The following is a 24,794-nucleotide window of genomic DNA, read 5'->3' on the forward strand; positions in this document are numbered from 1 at the left end:
ACGCTAACCAATAATAAATAAATAACTTCTTACCATTAACGCAACTTCTTTAACAGGTGCGGTAGTAAACGGATGGATGGATTAAAAATGCATGAGAATGTTATATATTTTGAACATTATTTTTAACACTGTGACTACAAGTAGAATTATTCATTACTTATCGTGTTAAGCAATGTCAGCTCAGATGTATACGAGAGCCAGATGCAGTCATCAAAAGAGCTACATCTGGCTCGCGAGCCATAGGTTCCCTACCCCTGTTCTAGAAAGTTGCAACCAAACCTCTTCTCACTTCTATAAGTGCTAAGAAGACAGAGATACTTTTAAGACATTTGGCAACATTTGCCAAATGCGGAACACAGTTTTTTTAAGGACCTGTGGCTCATTGTAGAAATAAAAATAAAAAAATAAAACACAAGGAAACAAAGTGCAAAAAGGTTTAACATAAAGGAAAAAAGCTGAAAGGCTGATACCAATAACTAATAACAATACAAAGATTTGTGTGAAGATCTGTCACTTCACTTCTGTTTGTTTCCTTGTTTGGTGTTTGTTTCCTGTCGGCGCTCTTAATTTTGTTCCAATTCCTTCATGTCTCCCTCAGCGCTCGTTTCCCTCACCTGTCCCTGATTGGCAGCCCGGCACACCCGGTTGCAGTTGCCAGTCAGACTCTATTTATGCCTGCCTCGCCTGTTCCTCAGTGCTCGAGGACTTTATGAGCTTTAATTGGTTTTGTGATTGGGCTGTTAACTTAAGACACGTGTCTTGTGGAAATTGAAATCAATTAATCAATTAATTGGTAATTGCCCCCTCCTCCTACACAACTGCATTTTAAAAGGAAAAACCTACTTTTAGATAAGTAATATTGTATAATTTAAAAAAAACACACAAATAAATGTTCTACTAGAATATGTTCATAAAGTAATGTAATAATGTACAGTATTTACCTCGGACAGTTGTAACTTCTTTCAGCTGCTTGCTCCAATTTTCATGGATAAATACATGTTCTCTATATGGATATTATTTTAACATTCTTTGCTGGCGTTAAACTCATTCTGCTTCGTTGCAGTGCAGACTAGCAGTGATAAGCTCAAATTGCTTTGCCTTGTCGTGTTTTTGATGATTTCTTTGTTTAATTCAATGAATATATTGTACTCCTTCTTCCCAGCACTGTCCTTCAAAGTCACCCTCTTCCTTCCCATGGTTGAACAACAAAAATATGTCAATCTTGAATGCTAGCGAATAATACCAGATGGTTTGATCGGATCTTACAGAGTTCACTGTGACATTTGCTACGCCAACTAATTGCGGCTTTGTTTGTAACTCTTATTTTTGCTTTCAATTTACAGCATAATAATCAAACGAGAGACAGTGCTTACATCAAAACACTTAAGTTGAAGTAGCACTGTAGTTTGAAACCTGTGCTATTTATGATAAGGAAATGTGCAAAATTAGTAACGTTAAAAAAAAATATATAGATTGCTATTGTACAGAAAATCCTATAACGCAGTTTAATTACAAATATTAATAGTTATTTTATGTAATTATTATTAGTTTTAACATTTTTCATCATGACAAGTCATATGTAATTTATATTTATTTATTCTGTGTGATAGGCACCAGCACAGCACCAAAGGGAATAAGAGGTAGAAAATGGATGGATGAAAGGAAATTAAAAAGAGTGAAACATCAAAATTAGTTACTTTAATTTGTGTGTGCGAATAATGCCGATTTTGTTAGATTTGTTGAAATGTTGTGCTTTTTGTGGTCAAGGTTACAAAGCATACTTAATAGGGGAGTAACGATTCATTTTAACAATGATTAACAATGATTATGTGTGAAGCTATTATGGATACAAACAAGCAAATAAACAGAAATTAATGGCCAATGAATTCACATCGTGTTATAAATAATAAAGTGCAACCAACACTTCAGGTTAAATTAACAAGAGGAAGTGTGTCACACTTCATGTTGTTGTGTTACAGAAGTCGGTGCGTCGCCCACGTTGCTTCGCTGTCACTTCCGGTGTGGCAGTCCTGTCATTTTGTAGCTCAAAGTTGTTTTGCGTCTTAAAATGATTGTGTTGCGTTGTTCGTATTTGTTAGGGCTTTTGAAATCGTGTTGAGAGTTGTAATTAAATTATATTGTCTTGTAGCGTTTGCGTTTGCTATGACCTTCCTCAGCCCCCGTAGCTCTGCGCCATTTTGTTTTGATGATGTCACGTACGAGTAAACTCAACTTTACATTTAACGTCCTTATTTTAAAAGTGTTTAAATTCTGATAAAGTATGCCAATCTTAAATCCAATGTTTTCCTTTTGCTACTATCGATAACATTGATTGATTCCCTTTTAAAAAGATCTTGGATCGATGCCCATCTTCCGGAAGGCAAACTTGCCGAGCACATATCGATATACTTGGAATTTGGGAATTTAAATTGATCTATCGGTGTATCAAGCAATCGTTGCACCTATAATAATCAACATACTTAACATAAGTCTCAAAATAACAAAACATTTGTTGGAACATGTGGAGGGAGGTTGTGATTAGCACACTGCAGGTATAAAGATCAGCGACCCCTTCTGGGTGGCTGGAGACAGCGCACCCTCAGACGGGGGCGTGGCATGGGCAGGACGGCGAGACGCAGCTGGCAGGTGATTAGATGTCGCAGGTGGTACGCGTTAATCTAATCATCTGTTGACTTTTTAACAGTGATCGGGCAGCAGAGGAGGAAGCGGTTGTTTGGAGAGACTGAAAAGTCAATGATGAGAGATTGAGTTTGAACCAACGTGTTATATTAAAACCTGTCAAACCTGACCCACTGGTTTCCAGCGTGCATCTGTGGTACTTGTGAGTAAAGAAGTTTACAGAACATTTTAAAAAAGGCTGTCATAATTGTTGGCCAACAATAATAAAAACAAATTTAAATAGGCAGCGAAATCCTGGCAGGACTGACTAAAAGGAAAGATAAATGCGGTGGTCCTGTTGTGACTCTGCAAACAGTGCATCAACACTAAGAATAGCCTATCTCATATGTATGTACGTAAGCTTAGTTTTCCCTGCACAGTGATCATCTTCTTTTCAATCAGTATTTCAGGACCTCGGACAGTTCTCTGCCTCAGTTCAGCGACTAAGAGGGTCTTTTCTGCATCTGTGGTCAATGCTCCTTGCTCTGGCTGTAAGTTTCAGTAAGTTTGCAGTTGTGTTGTACCACCATGCTCAATAAGATGTTCAACATTTGAGAAGTATTTTTATAACCTAGCCCTGCTCTAAAGGGCAACTGCACATTTTTGAGGAATTTTGCTGATAGCTCACAATCATTATGAAAGACAAGAAGATTATTTTGGGTTGTTTTTTTTGCAGTCCAACATGTAAACGTCTGCTTGTTCTAGGTGGCGAGCAATGCAGCTAATGGGAGCAATCAGTTTTACCTCTAAATCACTATAAAAATGCATTCGAAAACCGTCAACAATACTTCATTTACATTCCGTAACCTTGTCAGGTTCAAACACTGATGACATCTATTAAACAGACGAGAAGCAAGGAATCATGCAGAGACAGAGTTACATTTTTGCTTAATTGAGGAGAGACGTGTTTTGGGCCGTACTCTAGTTACAGGTCCAAACTACATTCTATAAGTCCAGCTCACATGCTTCCTCTATTTATTTGGGAGGTCCCTGGTTACATCACTGAAGCTGTCGCTGAGGGAAGGGGGGTTGTTGCGATCCGTGACTCGGATCTTCACATATTATTGTTTATCTTTCCATCTTTGTTCTCATTCTCCGTTTGATCCGTTTATTTCCCGTTTAGTCCATCACCATGGTTACTTATTAGTTTCAGCTGTTACTCCCGGTTCCTGCACACCTGTTCTCTGTTAATCACCTTCCCCTTTATAAGCCTTCCTGTTTTCATTCTTCTGCCTAGGACTCTAGTTTGTTTTCACACAACGGTACGTCTGCTTTGCCCTTTTGCTTACATGCAATTCCTGTATTATTCTCATGAGCTCTCACGCTGCGCAATTTTATTCATTCTTAGCTCTCATGCTAAATGTTTTGTTTTCCCCTTTGTGTGCCTATGTGCCAGTTTAGTTTACTATTTGTTTATCCTAGCTTTCATGCTAGCATCTTTTGTTTGCCTTTTCTTAGCTCCAGTATTTTTGTTTTCTAGCACCTTTTGTTATTCAAATAAATAGTTAAACCTTACCTTTGCTGTGTTCAATTTCGACGCATCCTCGAGGGAATCGAACCCGGCACCACGATGCCGAACAGACGTAACAGTGGTAATCTCAATGGCTCCAGTTAGACATAATATATGACTATTAATAAAACGCCCCCCGCAACCCCAAAAGGGAATAAGCGGTAGAAAATGGATAATAAAATGCAAATGTGTTGGCGCTAGTGATATCGCACCATCCCTGCTTTATCTGCGTCCCGATACTCGATGTTCGGCCTTGGCAGTCAGCAGGCCGAGTCTGGACACATCACTGATACGAGATGACTTGCAATCTTTTGGATTGCCAGCTTTGCACAGATTGAAAAATGCAGCTTCAGCACAATTGATAATAACTATAGCAACGGCCTAAAGTTGTGTGATAATATATACATGATTATTCTAACACCTGTTTAATAACCAAACTGTAGCTACCTTGTTATTGCAAGATCAAACACTGAGGAACTCTTTTTTTAGCGTAGTGACAAATCGACGTGCTACGGTATTAGCTGTTAAAACTAACTACGGCAAGAGATAAGCTAGCTTCAATGTCAACATGAAACACGTTTGAGTCTGTTATGCACAGCACTGGGATATGACAATGACTTGTACTGACTGAAAAACATGAACAATCATATTACAGTATCTGTAAAGTATTAGCGACATTTCATCTTTTGTTTGTACACAGCTACCCAGACAGCGTATGGACACTAGTTGTAAAAACACACATGATGTATCATGTGTTACGTACAGCGGGGTAAGGAGACGACCCCACGATGTTTACAGGTTTACTGCAACCTTTGATGAGTGCGTGGGAGGTGTACGCTACTCTAAGTGTTTGGTGCAAGACGATGTGTAGAATTAATAATGTAAATGTTAACAGGGTTTGTTGTAAGTGTGAATTCTTTGTCAGTCCAGAGTGGCGCGACAAAGAGGTGGTTCGTGGGCAGGCAACAGGCAAGCGGTTGGGGGCTGGAGAGAAGCAACAAGGTCTGTGTCCAAGATAGGGTCGAGGATCGAGGGAGGCAGTCTAAAGTCCAGAGGGAAGTCGAGATACACAACTCGATCAACGGGTAACAGGAAGGACACTGCGGGAAGCACAAAAAACTGATTGCTCCCATTAGCTGCATTGCTCGCCACCTAGAACAAGCAGACGTTTACATTGCGGAGAGTTAACTACGTTTCGGCGTAGGCTCCGTGGGTCCTCTGGTATTTATGCTGCTTTTCTTGATTAGTCTCAGGTTCACTGATTGCTGATGGCCTGCAGCTTTGCTGTTGCGTGGAAAATGAGTTGGAGCCCGCGCCATGATATCATGATCAATATTAAAGTGTGACTCACTCGATGGACAGTTGTGTGTTTGGTCCAGCTGGCCGGGGACGTTTTATTGGGGGCAGTGCTCCATTTTATATCGAAATAGCTTGTCTCCAAGTTCCACATTTGCAGCTTTGTGTCACGCCGACCTCACTCTATCGGCTTCCCTCTGCTTTAACGTTTCACCCTCTTCTCCATGCTGGCTTCTATGAACAGTAGTTCATCCTCCGTTCATTCAGCCTAAAAAAGGTTTGGTTATGAATCCCTTTTTTGTCCAAAAATAGTCATATCTGTTGTTTGTTACCAATCTACTACGATTAGAACATACTCGCATTTGATTCTGGAAGTAAGTCCTATGTGCGCTGCTATGGAAACAGAAATCAATGCGCGTAAAATGTCAGTTCCAGCAATGATTAAAATGATCAAAATAGGGTAAGTTTTAGATATAATAGATATTGATATGAACATGTTGGTTACTACATTATATATAGAGAGTGTATATAAAATGTTAATGGAGGGTTTTGAAGTTGTTTTATAGGGCTTTTGAAGGCTACAAAATCCATCCATTTTCTACCGCTTGTCCCTTTCGGGGCTGCGGGGGGTGCTGGAGCCTATCTCAGCTAGATTCGGGTGGAAGGCGGTGTACACCCTGGACGAGTTGCCACCTCATCGCAGGACCAACATTTACACTCACATTCACACACTAGGGGCAATTTAGTGTTGCCAATCAACCTATCCCCAGGTGCATGTCTTTGGAAGTGGGAACCCACGCAGTCACGGAGAGAACATGCAAACTCCACACAGAAAGATCCCGAGCCCGGGATTGAACCCAGGACTACTCAGGACCTTCGTATTGTGAAGCAGACGCACTAACTCCTCTGTCACTGTGCTGTAAAATCCTTTTTTTTTTTTTTTAGATAAATGAAAAAAAGACGTGTGTTCTTGTCTCTCATGATTGTGAATGATAGGCAAAATTCCCAACAAAGTGCAGTTTCCTTCTAAACAAACTGACCTTCTTTGGACTGCATGATGTGATTGGTTCTCTATAATTCTCAAATTGGAGAACAGAGGCATTTATGCCGAGATTAGGGATGTTGATCTTGGAAAAAAGTCTTATTGTGTTTTTTTTTTCTCTTCAATATTTAAATTTTTTAAGGTCGTCTTGGGCATGTCAATAAATCAATCTGTATATATGATAAATAATATCAAATTAATTATAAATTAATTAAAAAGAATAGCAACTTAAACAAGTAATTTGCAACCATCCATTTTCTACCGCTTATTCCATTTTGGGGTCGCGGGTGGTGCTGGCGCCTATCTCAGCTACAATCGGTCGGAAGGCGGGGTACACCCTGGACAATTCGCCACCTCATCACAGGGCCAACACATATAATTCAGTATTAAATTACACAACCTAAAGTGACAATGACAACAATAATGCAAAGAACAGTGCAGTTCAGTATTAAATTACACAACCTCAAGTGACAATGACAACAATAATGCAAAGAACAGTGCAGAATGTGTGTCCTTCACCCACAAGTGATTTCTGAACACTTGGTAATTTATGTTAAGTCATGCTTCTATTGTTTCTTGATCACGTAAACAATAACTGCTCTGCCTGAGGTTTGCATAAGCTACATTTGTGAGACCTTTATTGGGTTTAGTGCAGCTAATCAGGATGTAACGCACATTGATTTTATTGCTGAAAGCTGAAAGGGTTGTTGTCTGTCTTTGAGCTCTTTTTTTGGACAGCTGTGATGTGTGACGTGAGCCAAAGCTGGATGTTATTAAAGTGCCTCCTGTAATCATGGCTGTCGTCCCTCCTTCATGGTAAGCTTTCACAGCGTCAGCAATCATCTTTATTAAGCTGACATTTGCACACTTTGGAATGAGAGCTGGCCGATCAATCGTTCAGGCCGGACTGAGATCAGATTACACATATTATCATTCATTCAGACAACTTGTAGGGCCAAACAAAGGGGCTGAATACTAGTTAAGCTGTTACGTGGTGAGAAGAAGTTTGTTTTAAAAATACTCCATATACTCCATTTTAAAACACTTGTTGTGTTTTATGTGACAGGTTTTTGTGTTTATCTGGACTGAAAAGGTCGATACTTGCCTGGGCAGTGCAGTTCAGGATTACCTCCAACCAACTTGCAATTTAGTTGGTCCTTTTTAAAGGGAAACTGCACTTTTTTTATTTATTTTTTTCGCCTATCATTCACAATCCCTATGTGAGACACGCACACATATGTATTTTTTAATGCATTCTAAATAGTAAATAAATGCATAAGTCTGCTTACAATGAGGCTAATAGTTGTCGCTCTATTTGGCCTATAAATGTCACAATGCAGTTAATTGCAGTACAGAGGAACCCAACGATGCAGAGGAATGGTGGGAAAAACAGTTCTTTTACTTAAGGAAAAAGTACTCACAACAATGACCCAAACGGACGGTAACAAAAAGCAACGGTGCGAAAAAGAGAAAACAAAATGAGCACAGTGGGAAAAAGAACAAAAGATAATATACCAAAATAATTAGACTTGGGTTGGAGTTGCAAGACGTGCAAACTACCACACAACACCAAGCTGGATGGCACTGGGCATAGCCAAGAAGGTAAGTATAAAAGACTCTGGAAGCACAGAAGTCTTCTGACATGGGGAGTCGAGGACTGGACTCACTGACTACCATCCAGCTGTCAAGGTGCTTCTTAAAGGCCTACTGAAATGAGATTTTCTTATTTAAATGGGAATAGCAGGTCCATTCTATATGTCATACTTGATTATTTCGCGATATTGCCATATTTTTGCTGAAAGGATTTAGTACAGAAAATCGACGATGAAGTTCGCCACTTTTGGTACTTCCTGAAAAAGCCTCGCCTTTACCGGAAGTCGCAGACAATGACATCGCAAGTGTGGGGGCTCCTCACATATTCACATTGATTTTAATGGGAGCCTCCAACAAAAACAGTGACTCGGACCGAGAAGACAACAATTTCCCCATTATTTGAGCGAGGATAAATGATTCGTGTTTGAGGATATTGATAGCGAAGGACTACAAACAAACAAAAACAAAAAAAAAACGAGTTAAAAAAAAACAAAACGAGATAGCATTGTGACATATTCGGATGTTTTTAGAAACATTTACTAGGATAATTTTGGGATGGCCCTTATCTTTCTATTGTGTTGCTGGTGTTTTAGTGAGTTTAATTTAACCTGATAGTCGGAGGAGTGTCTCCACGAGTGTGTTGACGCCATGTCTCACGGGTGTCGACGGCAGCTATGGGCGGCACAAGCTCAGCTGATATCCGGTAAGTGGCAACTTTTTAACCACACTTTTCTCACCAAAACCTGCTGGTTGACATTCGGTTGGGATCCATGTCTGCTTGACCGTGCTCTGATCCATAGTAAAGTTTCAGCTCCGGGAATTTTAAACAAGGAATCACCGTGTGTTTGTGTGGCTAAAGGCTAAAGCTTCCCAACTCCGTCTTTCTACTGTGACTTCTCCAATATTAATTGAACAAATTGCAAAAGATTCAGCATTACAGATCTCCAAAATACTGTGTAATTATGCCGTTAAAGTAGACGACTTTTACCTGTGTGTGTGTGCAGCGCTCATACTTCCTAAAAACGTGTGACGTCCTGCGTACACGTCATCATTACACAACGTTTCCAAGACAAAACTCCCGTGAAATTTAAAATTGTAATTTAGTAAACTAAAAAGGCCGTATTGGCATGTGTTGCAATGTTAATATTTCATCATTGATGTATAAACTATCAGACTGAGTGGTGGGTAGTAGTGGGTTTCAGTAGGCCTTTAAGTAGTGTAGGGAAGATTGGACACAGCTGTGCCCGTCTCACAACTCTGTCCTAAAGGTGAACACAGGAACTCTAGGGAAAAGAAGAAAAGTAGGAGCCAGGTCTACTACACCAACAAAGGAAAACTGAACATACAAACCACAAGGTGGCAGCAGGTGGAGACAATAAAGCTCTTAAAAAAACATCCAAACTCCTCCATTAATGTTTTACATAGATGCTGTACTCCTCCATTAAGGTTTTACATAGATGCTGTAAGTATATATGTAATGTAGTAACGGGCACATTTATATTAACATGTAATATTTACCTATTTTGATCGTGTTAAGCATACGGATCTCATGATCCGTGGCCGGATCATGTTTTGTTGGTTATGTTCTGTTAGTTTTGGACACCCTTAGTTCCTGTTTTCTGCACTTCTGGGTATTTTTTAGTTTCCATAGGGATTCATTGGGTTCACCTGCCTCTGGTTAGTGGTCTGTACGCTCTCCTGCTGTCGACCACTAATCAGAGAGCTATTTATTGTCGTTGCTCGCCACACTCGGGCTGGCTTCAATCTGTTACGTGTGGGAGGTTGCATCTTTCTGCGGGGTTTGTTCTACCTGGATGCAGACAGACTACTCCGGACAAGGCGTGCAGGAAGGAACATGATTTAATCTTCGAAAATCAAACACGTACCTAAAACAGAAACCAAGCAGAAGGAAATGTGCCGATCGCACGGGAAACTAAGGTTACCTCTTAGCTAAGGAAGCATGAACTCGGAGACAAAAAATACTAACGTAACTGTTGCATTCAGCAAAAAATGAAGCCAGACCGAGTGTGGCAAGCAACGAGAATAAATAGCTCTCTGATTAGTGGTCGACAGCAGGTGAGCGTGCCGACCATTAACCAGAGGCACCCAATTAATCCCCATGGAAAATGAAACAAATCCAGAGGTTCACAAAGCAGGAACTAAGGGAGTCCAAAACTAACAGAACATAACCAAACATACATGACAACGCGGCACATTAATTTGAAAAATGTGTCACAGCATTTGCGTTTCCAACTGCATTACTGATTATTACTCACTGCAGACTTCATGAGAGCATGAGAACACAGCGACGAAGACGCGGCAGACTGAAGGCAAGAGAAGAGCGAGCAGGAGAGGAGCAGCTGAAAAGCGATCAGAAGAAAACACAAAGCTTTAATGAAAAATAAACAAGAGTCAAACTTGTAAAAGCAAGTCCTTTCGTGATGGTCCATGCAACCCGCACGATGACGGCAGGAGTCCGTTTACAGTATCGTTCAAGAAATAAGGAAGGATTACAAAAGTGAATCACTATGTCAAATGACTTTATAAACCTACCTTGCTCGCTCACAAGTTTTCTATTTGAAACCCTGAATTCACTATCCTGACAAGCCTGAGGCAAGCTTATAGACGGACATAAATTATCTGTATGTAGGTAGTGCAATCAACATTCACACAATTAATTCGCAATGTTTAACACCTGGAGAGGCTGTTAAGACCCTGTTAAGATGTGCCTTCATTCCCCAATGAATATCTGTTCAAACGGTACCATTTTTCATTAGACTCCAGATTTTACTGGAATATTATACTCCAGCAATATATACCGGTATCTTAACACTTCAGACATGCCTTTACTATTAGAGCAAATTATGTGTGTTGCCCTCCGTTTCTTTCTTTCTTTGCAGCTTCCTATATAATATAGACCAGGGGTGCCCACACTTTTTCTGCAGGCGAGCTACTTTTCAATTGACCAACTCGAGGGGATCTACCTCATTTATATATATCATTTATATTTATTTATTTATGAAAGAGACATTTTTGTAAACAAGTTACATGTGTTTAATGATAATACAAGCATGTGTAACACATATAGATGTCTTTCTTTCACAAAGACAAGAATATAAGTTGGTGTATTACCTGATTCTGATGACTTGCATTGATTGGAATAAGACAGTAATGATGATAACGCCCACATTTTCAAATGGAGGAGAAAAAAAGTTGTCCTTTCTGTACAATACCACATGAAAGTGGTTGGTTTTTGGCATTTAATTCATCCAGCTTCCATACACTTTACAAGAAAAACATTGGCGGCAAATTCCGTAGTTTGCTTGATTGACATTCACGGCACCCGAGGGTCTTGTGAGATGACGCTGGCTGCTGCCAGTTCATTATTATGAAAAAATGACAGAGAGGAAGGCGAGAAACACTTTTTATTTCAACAGACTTTCGCGCCGTCCCTTCCGTCAAAACTCTAAAGGCCGACTGCACATTTCCTATCTTCACAATAAAAGCCCTGCTTCATGCTGCCTGCGCTAACAAAATAAGAGTCTCGGAAAGCTGGCGTGCACAAGTGATGTGCACGCCAGCTTTCTGAGGGATCGCTTGTGCACGCCAGTTTTCCGAGACTCTGTATTTAGTTAGCGCAGGCAGCATGAAGCAGGGCTTTTATTGTGAAGATAGGAAATGTGCAGTCGGCCTTTAGAGTTTTGACGGAAGGTACGGCGCGAGAGTCTGTTGAAATAAAAAGTGTTTCTCGCCTTCCTCTCGGTCATATTTTCATAATAATGATCTTGCAGCAGCCAGCGTCATCCCACAAGACCCTCCGGTACCGTGAATGTCATTTAAGTGACGTCTTGGTGAAGATTGATGATCACTAATTTTTAGGTCTATTTTTTTTAAAAGCCTGGCTGGAGATCGACTGACTGCCCCCCCCCCCCGGCCCCCCCGCCAACAGGTTACACCCTGGACAAGTCGCCACCTTATTGCAGGGCCAACACAGATAGACAGACAACATTCACACTCACATTCACACACTAGGGCCAATTTAGTGTTGCCAATCAAACTATCCCCAGGTGCATGTCTTTGGAAGTGGGAGGAAGCCAGAGTACCCGGAGGGAACCCACGCATTCACGGGGAGAACATGCAAACTCCACACAGAAAGATCCCGAGCCTGGGATTGAACCCAGGACTGCAGGACCTTCGTATTGTGAGGCAGACGCACTAACCCCTGTTCCACCGTGAAGCCCGCTCGATGGTCATGTGGGGACATAAATGATGGTAATTTGAGAGAGAATCATAATTGGACACAGGACTAGGTGGGAAATGGGTGGCCCACAATTGGATTTGAGTACATATTGTTTATGATAAGTTAATTGGTTTAACATACAAAGTCCTAAAGAAATGATGGATGTTTTAGAATGTAGGAAGAAATGGGTGTTTGAAAAGTTGGTGATTTGTATAAAAATGGCACACTGCTTACATTTGAGGAACTTACTCAGATATACCAAATACATAAAAAACATGTTTGTTTTTTTAAAAATATATGTAGCTCACTCTTCATATCCTCAAAAGACAGACATTTCAACTCCGAACCTCCTCTTTCTAACCTTAGAACATCTTACAATTTCACATGTTGAGGGTAAAGGCAAAAATGTATTGTATTACTCAACTTTGGTATCTTATGATGACGAATCTTCTCCTGACAAGTTAGAGGCATGAAACTCAGACTTTGGGGTAACTGTGTTGGAAGAGGTTTGGAATAGAGCAAGCCTTAAAATCCAGACACAAACAATTAACACAAGAATTAGATTATTACAACACAACTAGTTAATGACTTGCATAACACCTGTAAAGTTCAATAGCTTGTCTCTCGTAATTTCAGACACCTGTACTAAATGTGTAAAAGAATGAGGCACTTTGTTTCACTATGTTGGGCATGTCCGACCTAAATTACAAAGATATTGGACAGAAGTGGGCCAGATCATGTCCAAAGTTGTCGGAGTAAATGTACCTCAGCAAGCAAAACATTTTTTGGGGGTATCCACCTGAAACATGTTGGGTTTGTGCAAGTAAATGGACCTTGATTGACTTGAGACTCTTACAGGCCAGGAGATTGGTTGCATTATTTTGGGGAAAAAATGATGTACCATCAATGAATCTATGGATAACGGAAATGGCTAACTACGTCACATTAGAAAAACTCGAGGGAGGGCAGAGGACTTTGAAGATATGTGGAAACCTTTGTTATTACATTATGCCTTTTTAAACAGCTCAACAAAAAAGGACTTAAACACCCTTTTAAAGGGGATCATAATCACCAGACCTATGTAAGCGTCAATATATACCTTGATGACGCAGAAAAAAGACCATCTATTTTTTTAACCGATTTCCGAACTCTAAATGGGTGAATTTTGGCGAATTAAACGCCTTTCTGTTTATCGCGCTGGAGGCGACGACGTCAGAATGTGACGTCGCCGAGGTAACACACCCACCATTTTCATTTTCAACACATTACAAACACCGGGTCTCAGCTCTGTTATTTTCCGTTTTTTTGACTATTTTTTGGAACCTTGGAGACATCATGCCTCGACGGTGTGTTGTCGGAGGATGTAGCAACACTAACAGGGAGGGATTCAAGTTGCACCACTGGCCCGAAGATGCGAAAGTGTCTGCCGCCAGACCCCCATTGAATGGGCCAGAGTGTCTCCACATTTGACCGGCGATGCTAAGGCAGTCATGGCACAGAGATGTATGGATAACCTGCAAATGCATTTGCAACGATAGTCAACAAATTCACAAAGGGGAGTTTTGTTGATGTTGACTGCCAGCTAATCGATGCTAACATGCTACGCTAATCGATGCTAACTTGCTATTTACCGGCGGTGCTAAAGCAGACATGGAACAGAGATGTATGGATAACCTAATGCGAAAAAAACACTTACCAATCGATGGATTTAAGTTGCTCCAGTGTCAAAAGATGCGAAAGTCCTGATCGTTTGGTCCGCACATTTTACCGGCGATGCTAACGCAGCTATTCGGCCATGCTATGGCTATGAATAGCGTCAATAGCTATTCGCTCAATAGCTTCAGTTTCTTCCTCAATATTTTCATACTCCAACCATCTGTTTCAATACATGCGTAATCTGTTGAATCGCTTAAGTAGCTGAAATTCGAGTTTGAATCCGAGCTAATGTCACTATATCTTGCTGTGGTATTCCCATTGTTTGTTTACATTGTGTGACGTCACAGGGAAATGGCCAGTGTCTTCGCAGAGAGCAAAAATAACGCACTTTAAAAGCTTTATTTAGGGATATTCCGAGACCAGTAAAATTTTGAAAAATACTTCAAAAAATACAACAAGCCACTGGGAACTGATTTTTATTGTTTTTAACCCTTTTGAAATTGTGATAATGTTCCCCTTTAAAGAAAATTAAAAAAAAAACTGCAGTGTTGGCATCTTGCCAGATTGTGGATGTGTGTGTATATATATATATAATATATATATATATATACACACACACACATACATACATACATTTTCTACTGCTTGTCCCTTTCAGGGTCGCAGAGGGTGCAGCTGTATTTTGGCGGAAGGCGGGCTACACCCTGGACAAGTCGCCACCCTATCGTGTACAAATATATTTACAAAAAAGAATTCCAACTTTACGGGAATTAATTTACCACAGTCAGTTCCGGAACTAATTAATTAAAATAAACAAGGCTTTGCTTTAGTATTGATATTTTTTTGTTAATTTTGCCAATTTAATGCCTGAAAATGCTTAATTTAAGTCAACAATACATAACATCTGTAATAGTGAAGCTGTGAACTTCAAAGTGCGTTGTGACAGAGGACGACTTTACTTATATTGCCAGTTGCTAGCTTTATTTAGCATTTTGCATATCAAATTAACATTTAGCACTTTAGCAATGGTCTATTGGAGCCACTGATGTCCTCACAATGCATCAATAGGGTTAGCTAGCATTCTAGCTATTAGCATTCTTCATATATTCGTTTGGTTGGCATGCTGCCCATGTTAGAAAAGTTTTAAAGTAAAGGCCCAATTACCACCAAGTTAGCCCATTTATTATTTCCCAAATAATTTTTTTTTTCAGATTTTTTTTCTTTTTTTCTTCTTGTAGCTGTCTCTACACTTTTGTGCCTATTGTGCATTCCATTAAGTTGTTTAAGTCTCCCGTTAACGTCAGAGCATGTCAGTGGTTGTCAAACATTGTAACATTATTTGACACAAACTATGGAGCAAACTTATTTTATCTGTGTTTATTGTGTTTAGTGCTGACAAATGCTCACTTTAGTTTAATGACACCTGTACTAAATAATGAGTGTGGAGAGACGGAGCCGACAGCAGGCTAGGACAAACAGCGGTCCTGCCCAAGATGGCGGCCAGGAGGTAGAGCATGCAGTGGAGCGGAGAGGCGGGGTACACCTGGAGCGACACGGCAGCCATCAGAGTCAGGTGTGTAAACGATACACCTGCTCTCAATCCCTGCATCCTCTGCTGCAGCATAAAAGGGGAGAAGGAGGAGCAATCGTGGCAGAAGTAGGAGAAGGAACAAAGGACAACAAAAACGACGAGAACGACCCAGAGGAAGGTGAGCCCCCGTGGAAGACGCAGCCACCCGCCACCAAAAGGCGCGCCGAGAGAAACAGGAAGAGAGGTCGCGCTAGAAATCGGCGCAACCGACTGGAACCACGATATGTTTATTGAAATAATAAACGAGAGTCAACCCTACTACCATACGTCTTGCATCGATGGTCACTGCAACCCACACGATGTCGATTGGAGACTTGTCACAATGTGTATCAATTATGTACATTTATCTGAGCCTGATGAGTCAATAGACGGCTTTTAGTGTAAATAATTTATCATATAACTATTCACAAGTTGTCCAAGTGCAAAGGGCAGAGCGTATTTTTTTTAACACAGTACATGAAATGTAGTTAATGTTCAAAGGACGTTGAGGCTAAACGAGCGGCCCATGGACTTCCCAATGATCTGTTGGAGCGGGTCCACGGTCTGTTAGTCTTCGCAGCGGTGCTTTTGGCCAGCTGAACATTCTGAAGCTCCCTGACAACAAACAATACCAGAGTTAACCACTTCAGTCCGTCACACAAACACTCTGATATTGTCAGGCTAGGACTTGGTCTTGGGTTGTTTTCCCGAGGTGCGAGGCGAATGGAGTGGAAACGGCGTGAAGGTAGGTACATATTTAATTTATTTACTCATAAACTAAAAACAGGATCAAACAAAAAGCGCTCACAATGGAGGTACAAAACTTGGGTTATGAAACAAAAGACTAGCACAAAGGCTATAAACATGAAACAAAACACTTGTGCTATGGCATGAATGACAAAAACAATGACATTTTTTTCTCTGCTAATTTCTTCATATGAACAAAAACATACTTTCGCAAGAGGGCATTTTTTAACTTGACGGCATTGAGCTCGACTAGGTGCTGCTTGGCATTCATTCCGGTGGCCGTCAGGAGCACCGGGTGATAGATGAGGTCAGAGGTGGAGGGCCGTCTGGCCAGGTCAGGGTCTATCATCAGCTGCAATGTCAAAAAGAAGAACATTTCTTAGTGAAGAGATGACATCAGTAGTGTGGAGGCGTATCAGGGTATGTTATGTTTGTGATTCCCAGACGATACCCATTAGGTGACGGACAGGACATGTTTATGGTGCCATTTCTCTACACAGAATACAAGTGCAGTGCTGCATTGCCTTTGGTCATGGCTAGTCATGGTGCTAAGGATAATCCAGAGCCTGAAACCCCTTTTTTGAATGAAAAATGAATGAAATAAGTTTATTTCGGTCATATAATCAATCAAATCAAATCAATCAACCATTGTGTGTGATCAGTTTTACAGTACATGTTATATGTATACAATAATGCACATTTTCACACGAAAGAAAAGAAAAAGAATGACCAAAAAAGGAATAGGCTGAAGCCAAAGCTTATATTTGCCTATCCTATGCCTTCACAGAAAATTAGATTGCCTGGAACATCAACATAAAAAAATAAATAAATCAAAAATCAATGGGATGAAAGTAATTGCAACTATATTTTATAATTTTCAATTATTTCACCTTTCAATGTTTTCTTAAACCTTATCAAAGAAGTGCATGTCTTCAGCTCATCACTGAGCTTGTTCCACCATTTAACTCCTAAAACTGTAATACATTTGTATTTTATATTTGTTCTCACTTTACCTATTTCAATAATCGATATCCCCCGTAAATTACAGTTTTCTTCTCTTATATGAAATAGTCTGAGAATACAAGCTGGAAGGCTGTTGTTTTTTACTCGAAACATATTTTCCATTGTTTTTAAAAACACAATGTCTGAAAATTTTAATACATTTGAATTCATAAATAATGGATTGGCATGTTCATAGTAGCACGCTTTGTGTATTATTCTAATGACCCTTTTTTGAAGTTCTATTATTGGGTCTATGTTTGTTTTATAAACATTTCCCCAAATTTCAACACAATATGTTAAATATGGAAAAATAAAAGAATAATACAACATATGCAGGCATGTCTTATTCAGCATGTGTCTTACTTTATAAAGAATAGCAATAGATTTGGATATTTTTCCTTTTATATATTCAATATGCGGTTTCCAACACAGTTTATGATCAATTATTATTCCCAAGAATTTAGTTCCATATACTCTATCAATTTCCACTTTATTTAATTTTAATTTTGCTTCACAAGTTGTCCTTGCACCACTAAACACCATAAATTTAGTTTTCTTATCATTTAATGATAACTTATTAATATCAAACCATTTTTTTAGCTGAATTAACTCAACCTCTATTATCCTCAACACTTCCTTCAAGTCTTCTCCTGAACAATATACATTTGTATCATCTGCAAACATAATCAATTTCAATTTATTAGATACTGAACAAATATCATTTAGGTAGAGTATAAATAACTTAGGTCCCAATACCGAGCCTTGTGGAATCCCACAAGTTACTCTTCTTGGCTGTGATTTAATCTTATTAATTTCCACATATTGAGATCTGTTACTTAAATAACTACTTAACCACTGTTGCGAAACACCTCTTATGCCATATTTTTCCTATTTCTGCAGAAGTAAGGAATGATCGATTGTGTCAAAAGCTTTACATAAGTCAATAAATACTCCAACGGTGTGTTGCTTTTTTTCTATTGCTGTAGCTATGTTTTCTACAAAGTCCATCACTGCGAGGGATGTAGATCGATTACTCCTGAAGCCATACTGATGCTCATTCAATAGCTCATGTTTGTCAATAAACTTATCAAGTCTATTTACAAAAAATTTCTCAAGAATTTTTGCAAATTGAGGTAGTAAGGACACAGGTCTGTAATTTGAGACCATATGTTTATCACCATTTTTATAAATTGGAATAACTTTTGCGATTTTCATTTTGTCAGGAAAAATTCCAGTTGATAAAGATCTATTGCATATATAAGTAAACGGCTTCAGGACACAATCCATCACTTCTTTAACAAGTGACATATCCACCTTGTTACCATCGACAGATTTTTTATTTTTAAACATTGTGACCACTTCTGACACATCCCTTTCACAAACTCCACCAAGAAACATTGAATTGTTTATGTGAGATACAGGCTTTAACTTTTTCTCATGCTTCATTTTTAAATTAATATTGTTTGCCAAATTTGGGCCAACATTCACAAAAAACGTATTGAATTCCTCAGCTATTTCTTCTATATTTTCAATAATTGAGTTGTGATCTCTGACCAGATATGCTGTAAAATCCTTATTGCTAGATTTTTTTAATCATAGTATTAAGCACATGCCAGGTTTCAATGATATTATTTTTACGTTTATGCAGCAATTGTTCATAATAGTTTTTTTGTTGCAGCCTCATGATACATGTCAATCTGTTTTTATTCTTTTTATATTTGTCCTCATTTTCCTTTGTTCGATTCTTAATAAATTCCTTGTAAAGTCTATTTTTTTTTTTTACAGGCTTTTACTAAACCCTTTGTTATCCATGGTTTTTCCCTCGTTTTAGTATTTTGCTTATATTCTCTCAATGGACAATGATGGTCATAAAGTGTCAGAAATATATCCAGGAATGTATCGTATGCTTCATTAGTATCCTCCACAAAAACATTTTGCCAGTCTTGATTTAAAAGATCAGCCTTGAATGCATTAACTGCTTCTGGTGATTTTATTCTAACAAAATTATTTATTTGTCTTTTTGTTTGTAAGTTTGGCTCGTTTTTCATTTGGATCACTGTAAAAACAGGCAAGTGATCACTTACATCAGTCACCAAGAGTCCACTTTTCCTCTTCCCATCAAATACATTTATAAAAATATTATCAATTAGTGTTAGGCTGTCCTTTGTTATTCTGCTAGGTTTTATAATTAGTGGAAAGAAACTCAAGCTAAACATAAGATTAACAAAATCAGTGGTTTTCATGTGATCATTATATTTCATCAAATCAATGTTAAAGTCACCACAAATCAAGATCATCTTATCATTATGTTTTTCATATAACTCGAACATTTTCTTATTAAATTGATCAATGGATGTTCCAGGAGTTCTATAAATACAACTAATTAATATGTTTTTGGATCTTTCAACACTGATTTCAATAGTTACACATTCCATCAGATCGTCAATAGCAGTTGTCATGTCAGCAATCAGCCTACATTTGAGAGAGGACATCACAAACAATACAACGCCTCCTCCCCTTTTGTTCATCCTGTTTTGCCAAAACATTTCATATCCCTCTAATCCATCCAGTAATTCCTTACTATCATTCAACCAAGTCTCTGAAATTGCAATTATGGTAAACCTTTGCTGTATTTGTTTAAGATACTCTTTAATTTTGGAAATGTTACTGTAAAGACTCCTGCTGTTAAAATGAATGACTGAAAAGCCTTCCATTTCAACATTTGAATTCAACTGTTCTTCAGTATAATACTCACAGTCCACATTAGCGTCCTGATAGAAGTAAATATCAGGGTCAATGTTATTTTCTAACTCATAGCATTTATGATCATGAAAGTTGAAAGACTTGAATTTTGTGCAGCTCATTTGTTCTTCTGTCATGTTGGTTGTCCACACGGTTTTATGCGTGGTGTTGGGTATATGCCTCTATAATCCAAGGTAAAAAAAAGGAAAAAACAACAAAAATAGTCTGAGAATTCCAAAAATAATCTCATCAAAAATCTCACTGTAGCTGTCATTAAAAATAGAACGATCAAAAAAATGAGCTCGACAAAAGTGCAATTGTAACTGTCGAAAAAAAATGGAACAATCGACATTATCTGAACTGTTCAAGGTCTTCAAGATCTCTCACCAGTGTTATTTTAGCTTGCTCCGGTGTAGATCCATTCAGCTGAATGAAAACCTTGCAGTTTCTTGTCCATGTGGCTCCAATCTTATTGTTTTTCCTCAGGATCCGTTCTTCCCGTGCTATATCCGATATTTTCTTGGTCAGATGCTCGTTGATATACACCGCAGATCCCTTCAACTTTCTTCCTTGTCTCAGTAATTCCGTTTTGTGCCGCCGGTTTACAAAGCGCACAAGGACTGAAGGCTTTGCTTTGTCTCTGCGTGGCAGCGTATGACACGCTGAGATGTTATTTGCATCCACGTGTATGTTGTCAAAGTCTCCTGTTTGGGACAATATAACCTTCACCTACTCAGGGCCTAGTGGTTAGAGTGTCCGCCCTGAGATCGGTAGGTTGTGGGCTCAAACCCCGGCATAGTCATGCCAAAGACGGTAAACATGGGACCCATTACCTCCCTGCTTGGCACTCAGCATCAAGGGTTGGAATTGGGGGTTAAATCACCCAAAAATTATTTCCGGGCGTGGCACCACTGCTGCTCACTGCTCCCCTCACCTCCCAGGGGGTGATCAAGGGGATGGGTTAAATGCAGAGGACAAATTTCACCACACCTGTGGGCCTTTAACTTTAAAGGCCCACTGAAACCCACTAGCCCTACGATGAGGTGGCAACTTGTCCAGGGTGTATGTCGCCTTCCGCCCGATTGTAGCTGAGATAGGCACCAGCGCCCCCCACGATCGCAAAGGGAATAAGCGTTGTAAAATGGATGGATGGATGGAAACCCACTACTACCGACCACGCAGTCTGATAGTTTATACATCAATGATGAAATATTAACATTGCAACACATGCCAATACCGCCTTTTTAGTTTACTAAATTACAGTTTTGAATTTCGAGGTACGATGACGCGTGCGCGTGATGTCAAGCATTGTAGAGGACATTTTGGTCCAGCACCGTTCACAGCTATAAGTCGCCTATTTCCATCGCATATTTCCACAGTATTATGGACATCTGTGTTACTGAATCTTTTGCAATTTGTTCAATTAATAATGGAGACGTCAAAGAAGAAAGATGTAGGGGGAAGCGGTGTATTGCGGCCGCCTTTGGCAACACAAACACAGCCGGTGTTTCCTTGTTTCCTTGTTTACATTCTCGAAAGATGACGGTGAAGCTTTACTATGGAACAGAGCGGTCAAGCGAACATAGTTCCCTACAACATGTCAACCGGCAGGTTTCGGTGAGAAAATGGTGGTAATAAGTCGGCTCTTACCGTAGACATGAGCGGAGAGACTGCGTCAATCCTTCTGCACCTGTCAAAGAGGCAGATGCGGACTCTCTTGCCTCCCTGCACCGGCCTCCCCCGACCGTTGGATGCTTTCACCGTGCAAGTAAATTATCAGGATTAGTCTTAAAGAGTAGAAAGTTATCTGTATCAGCTTGAACAAAATATATATTGTTCATCCCCAATTACACCTTTAAAAAATGTGTGGAGTCTGGTTAGAAAATACTGTATTTTCCTGGGTGCTGTCACAATGCTTCCTGTCGTTGTTTGACATGACCTCAGGATGTAAAGACACTTTAAGTAGATTGAAACAACGGACCAGTGCAAAGCATGTAGCAGCAAGGAACCACATGCATAAATGAAACAGACCCTACTGCTGCATACAGGACAAAATGAACCAGTGTTGTAAGGCAGGTGACACCGGTATATAAACTCTTCCGATTGGCAATCAGGCACAAGTGAGCATTCTCATTGTCAATCAGGAACAAGTGAGGAAAATAGTGCTCAGAAGCAGGAGGAGTAAGGTCACTGCAAGAACAAACCACAAAACCGGAGGTAGAACATAAGTAAGAGTGTTAGACAGGAAGAAACACTACAACAAACAACAACTTTATCTAAGTATTCAAAATGTAGAGAATGTATGTTTAAGTTCAGTAAAAAGTTTGTACCGTATTTTTCGGATTATAAATCGCTCCGGAGTATACGTCGCACTGGCCGAAAATGCATAATAAAGAAGGAAAAAAACATACATACGTCGCACTGGAGTATAAATCGCATTTTTGGGGGAAATTTATTTGATAAAATCCAACACCAAGAATAGACATTTGAAAGGCAATTTAAAATAGATAAAGAATAGTGAACAACAGGTTGAATAAGTGTACGTTATATGAATCATAAATAACCAACTGAGAAGGTGAGTGGTATGTTAATGTAACATATTATTGTAAGAGTCATTCAAATAACTATAACATATAGAATATGCTATACGTTTACCAAAGGTATAGCATGTTCTGTATGTTCTATATGTCACTCCTACTCGATAAATCAGATAAAATCTTCGTCCTCGATGTCGCTTCCAAACAACTCTGCCAGCTCCAAAGGTATGCGCCGCTTCCTCTTGTCGTTTTCTGCTGCATATTTCACTACGTCCAGCTTGTAATCTGCACTACATGATTTTCTTTTTGGTGCCATTTTTGTTAAGCCCTTCTCAGTTTTTATAAGTTACCGCCAACGATGAAATGATCCATTTTAATAGCTGCGGCAGTAACATATAGCATATAGCAGTTAGCATTCCATGACCCACAATGCACTTCTGCCATGACCCTCCCCCGCCGAATTCTTATTGGCTGACGTGTGTGGGACAATTGCTGACGTGAGTGTGACGATTGCTGACATTTTCTACGTCTCTTCCGCGAATTAGATAAATAATATTATTTGATATTTTACGGTAATGTGTCAATAATTTCACACATACAGTAAGTCGCCCCGGAGTATATGTCGCACCCCCGGGTAAACTGTGAAAAAAAATGGGACTTATATTCCGAAAAATACGGTAAATAGTGTTAGTATTCAAGCCAGAAACATTGTTAATACAATTTTATGAAATACATTGTTGCGATCCGCTGTACGGATCGTTTGTCGTTTAGATTTTTGAGTTTGTTTTTTCACTTCCTGATTTGTTTCTGTCGCCATGGTGGCATATTTGTTTCACCTGTTCCTTGTTTCCGGACTCTCAGCTCCTTGTTGATTACCATCCTTATTTAAGCCTGCATTTTCTCTTACTCGCTCTCTGTTCCTAGGGTTGTTTCCCACAACAGTGACGACGCTATCTCCCGACTTTGGTAATCCTGTTTTGTACTTGTTAGCTTCCACGCTACTCCTGTGTTTAGTTCCCTAGCCTCCATGCTAGCGCTTTTGGTTTGTATTTTCCTACTTAGCTCTAGTGTTTCTGTTTCTTAGTCTGTTTTTAGTTAATAAATCAACTTTTCTTATCTTTATGCTGTGTCCGAGCCTGAACTGCATCCTGGAAGAAGCACCTTAACCACCATGCCTAGCGATCGCCACATAAATGGTTGTTGTATTAAAATCGTAATTTTATAAAATAAGTTATAGAAAAAATTCATAATATTACCATAAATTCATAACAAAAAAGTTGCAATTGTAGAAGATGAAAATCAAAATATGAGAAGATTCATTTTATTATTATTAATATTATTATTATTATTATTATTATTATAAGAATTACCAGCAAACTGTATTCATTTTTTCATGTAAACATTAAGTCTGGCAGATGATTAAAAAACGTAATCACATTGTTCATAGTTAATTCAAATTTAATCGTGATTAATTGCAGGTGTATATATATATATATATATATATATATATATATATATATATATATATAATTTTTCAGTATGAATAAATGTTCCCTGCACAGATAATTTTCAAGCTTTAACACAATGAACGGATAATTAATTTGCTTTAATGAAATGTGTTTTCAACATTATGCTTTTTTAAACAGTTCATCACAAAAAGCATAAAATTGGTAATAAAAGCTAAAAAAAAAAATTGTAAATCACACCAAAAAAGGTTATTATCGCGTTAACTTTGACAGTCCTAGTAAAAATTCATTAAAGTCGTACATAATGCTAAGAAGTTTTATGGTTTGCATTTTTTCCTTACTACAGTATACTTACAATGTATCGGATCATGAATATGTGTTTTCAGGCAGGCATGATTTGCTTAATGTATTTTTGATATTGTAAAGAGCCGCACATGCAAACAAGCAAAGATAAATGGAGTTGACAAAGGAAGATGTCATAGGTCATAAAAGGTCACCTTGAGCAGGGTGACAAACTCCAGCGAGAGCACTTGGGGGATGTCGGGCAGTTTGCCCCGGCGGATTTCATGCTACGCGTCGCCATTGTTGGCCAAAGGCTGCACCACTGAGGCGCTGATGACGGTGAGAGCGAGTGCAAATATATCTGCCTTGGCCAGATCAGTATAGTCCTGGGAGAGATGACAGGTTGTTAGTGAAGCTGATGTGTAGGGGAGC

General features: G+C 39.2%; 1 pseudogene; it reads right to left on the reverse strand.

Annotated features, from left to right (window-relative positions):
* The window catches only part of LOC133550442 (wee1-like protein kinase 1-A), a 70,823-nt pseudogene that overhangs the window by 37,739 nt on the left and 8,290 nt on the right, over positions 1-24,794 (reverse strand).

Source organism: Nerophis ophidion, linkage group LG04 (assembly GCF_033978795.1).
Source record: "Nerophis ophidion isolate RoL-2023_Sa linkage group LG04, RoL_Noph_v1.0, whole genome shotgun sequence".
Classification (NCBI taxonomy): Eukaryota; Metazoa; Chordata; class Actinopteri; order Syngnathiformes; family Syngnathidae; genus Nerophis; species Nerophis ophidion.